The sequence below is a fragment of the Rousettus aegyptiacus genome, unplaced genomic scaffold (genome assembly GCF_014176215.1).
Source record: "Rousettus aegyptiacus isolate mRouAeg1 unplaced genomic scaffold, mRouAeg1.p scaffold_m13_p_3, whole genome shotgun sequence".
Taxonomy (NCBI): Eukaryota; Metazoa; Chordata; class Mammalia; order Chiroptera; family Pteropodidae; genus Rousettus; species Rousettus aegyptiacus.
The window spans coordinates 88,774,303-88,778,021 of NW_023416306.1; positions in this window are offsets into that span (position 1 = coordinate 88,774,303).

Consider the following 3,719-nt stretch of genomic DNA (forward strand, 5'->3'; position numbering starts at 1 on the left):
TTGGAGCTGCTATATAAAACATGATGATGAACTAGATAGGATGGAGATGGGAGAAAAAGATGTAAATCAAAATTTTGTTAAGAAACTTGATGCCATTAGCCAAGATGGAAAATATAGGATCGAAGGAAATATCAAGATTTCTGTTTTAGGCATATATGTTTGGGCTCATTAACATCTTCGAGACAGGCAGAGTCTTTCAATAATAAAACCTCTGAAATTCCCATAAAATTACTGAGGTTTAAAGAAATCCAAATGTTTAGCACGACATAGACCAGGGACTGGCAAACATTTCTGCCAGGGGCCAGACAATAAATATTCTAAGCTTTGTGGGCAGACCGCCTCAGCTGCGACTGCTCAGCTCTGTCCTCGCAGTGGGAAAGCAGCATGGACAGTGAAAACAAGTGGACACGGTTGGTCAGAATAAAACTTGACTTACGAAATGAGGCTGCAAACCACATTTAGCACATGCTGTATAGTTCCTCAACTTCTGATGTAGGCTATCACAGCTTTTATTTGGAATTTTCCATTTTCTTAAAAAAAATAAAAGGTATACTACTTCATAGAGATGACACTAATATCACAAAAGGAAAAAAAAAAAGCTCTTCACTATGTAGGACACTGCAAGCTAAAACAATAGATTATAGATGTTATGTTATTATTATTGTTAGTAGTATTAGTGCTATTTAATATTTGTTGCATACTTACTCTACTAAGGTTTTTTCCTGTACTATGTTACTTAAGCTTCTCAAAACCCAATGAATTACTTATTTCTATTATCCCTAATTTTACAAATCAAATAACTTAGGGTATGGGATTAGTAAATAACCCAGGTTTAGAAAGAGTACTATTCCTTGTTAAACAATCTTTTATTAATGATTAAATTACCTTCTTTATAGCCAATAAGTGCCAGAGCCATGATTTCGATCTAGATGTGCCAAACCTAAGCAGAGTCACTTCACCACTGCAGTGTGTTATAATATCATGAGGTCACCCTGTCAGTTATCTCTAAGAATTATGTGAGTGTTTATAACAACATAAAATATGTAAATTTTGTAATGCTCATAAAAGATTCCAATAAAAATTTAACAAGATTTATTTTTAAATTACTAATCCTGGACTTGTGAAAACCCTCACAACTGACTCAGGCATATTTTTAAACAGACCTGATTAAGATATAGTTACTTCCATTATGTATAAAGGATGAAAACACATTTACTTTCTCTCTATATAAAAAACACACAGGTCTAGGAAGTATATTAAAATCCTAGACATTTATTAACTGTCAGGGAAAAAAAAGGAACATATCTGTCTGTGTTACCATTTATTACCCTCAAAACCACTTCATCTATTTCAAGAGCTGTTCTACTTTAAAATATTTCCCTGCTTACCTCTTTTGTTTCAGAGGAAGGCATTCGTGTATTTTCCAACTGTTTCAAATGCCTCTCTGAGAAATCACTCTGTGACCCAAACACACTTCTATCATACTTGTTTCAAAAAAGTGAAACTTACAATATAAAAGGCTGATTTTAAAGGACAATATTAAGCCAATTCTGTCCAAATATATTTACTTTGAAGCAAAATGGATCAGTGGAGTGGATTGTTCTCTACTCATCTCTTGGAATACAATTGGAAGAATAGAGCAGGGTAGACATACAAAGTTTTTAGTGAGCAGGATTGTGATTTGTAATATTAAATAAAGTAGCAAACAAGAGAGGATGCTGACTGGTAAATGGCCACAGAAGTTTGTAGAAATCTCCTGGTTTACAGATTGAATCTGCAATATTCAATACAAAATACAGTTTCTCATGAATTTTGTATTAAGGGAAGAATCTGTGAAAAAGAAAATCTAAAGTTCAGAGTATTGTGATTAGCATCCTCGAAACAATTATATAGTTGCCTTTAATGGAGTTTTTCTATTTACAAACTCTTAAACTCAAAGGCTTTAGCATCTTATTTATCCTACTGAACATAGAAAATCCTGCATCTGTTTCTCTTAGCAAAGCAAATCCTATTGTGTTTGATAAATATAAATAAGTACCAGAAATTTCTGTACATGAAGTTTTTTTCCCCTTTGTTAATACCAAAGTTCTTATCTCTGCAAGTTTTGAGATCACCAGTATAGTAAAGGGCTTAATAGAATAAAATAAAACTTTTTTTCTTTAAATCGGTATCATTATTTAAAAAAAAAAATTTTGCTTTGAAGACAAGTGCGACTTCATCTTATTACGCCTTAGCTAAAAACTTTAAATCATGCTTTTTCCTCTATGGTATAAGGTCGGTTGTGCAAGTATTATATAAAACAAGGGAATAAAAGTAGAAAAAGTCAAAAATGAAGAAAGGCGAGGATCCTTCATTTTGTAGTTAATCTGAAGGTTAAAAACAAAAACAGAAAACCAGCCTATATTTCTGCAGCCCTACAACTGAACAGCTTAGAAAGATTAAGTATAATGAAAACAGTATACGGCAAAAAGTGGGTTTGAGATTTTAGTTCTAAAAGAATGTAGGTCAGGGTTATTGTGAAAGTAACTAAGTAAGAAATTACAATTAGACAAAGAGTATTTGCCTGGAGACAGCTAATATGGAAAGAGCGAAACTACTAGATAAGCAGAGGAGAAAAAATAAAAAAGCAACATTGTTTTTATTCACAGTAATGGCTCAGCAGCTTTCCAGTAGCCTGCACTAAAACTAGCTGTAATCACACATTTTCGTTTGCTACTCTCTATCACCCTGATGGCCAATTTATCCACAGTAGCATATTTACAGGCCTGTTTACGGAATTGAAATTCTTCACCAGAGCTGATGCTACATTGCCTTGGAGCGCTATAGGATTTAATTGAACCAGCATGAAAGAACTGATGAATGGATTTGCTTGCGATGAAGAAAGTGATGCAGGGCAGAATTTCAATGGAAGATTTTAGCTATTACTTAGTGGCTGGGAAACAAAATTGCAGATTATTGAAGTGTTATCTTCGCTCTCTCTAAGCTTGCATGTGCCTAATTATCGTTTTCTTTGTCACAACTTCTTAGTGTTTGTTTGTTTGTTTGTTTTTCCCATGTTTGCTGTGCCATCTACCCTCAGCTCAAGTCTATGTGGCTGGGCCAAATCAGACATGATTGCAAACCTCAGTGTTTTTACTATGCCTCATTAAAATATCCCAGAGAACAGTATTTTCAGATTGCTGCCACTCATGGAGTTATTGAGAAGGAACATTGCAAATCAGCTGTAACAAATACTGTATACCTTATATATGCCATGTCCTTGGACTGCATAAACAATATACAATGCATTTGTATCCTGTTACATTCTTTCTTATACCTATTACATTCATCTGTTTAGTTAAGTCTTTTATTCTCCTATTTAGGTGGTTTTCCATATAAAATATTATTCGATTGGACTTTTTCCTCTTTACCCCTTCTTATGTTCAAAATCCTCCTTTCTTATCTAGATAGTGTACTTTTGTCTTGCTTCTCTGTGATAGTATTTATTTAAAATCTCATAGCAGACATATCTGTGCAAAGTGGTTCCTGAAAATTAAAATTTTTCATTTATTTCTAGTCTTGAAATTTGATCATCTTTCAGGTCTTCCATTAGAATTTTCTCATTCTCTTAATGAAATTATTTTCATTTTATAAAAGCTAACCAGAAGTTATACTTTTCTTTCTCTTTTTTTAATGTTCTAATTCTCTGTTACTTTTAACCTTGCCTTCACAGGTTTTAC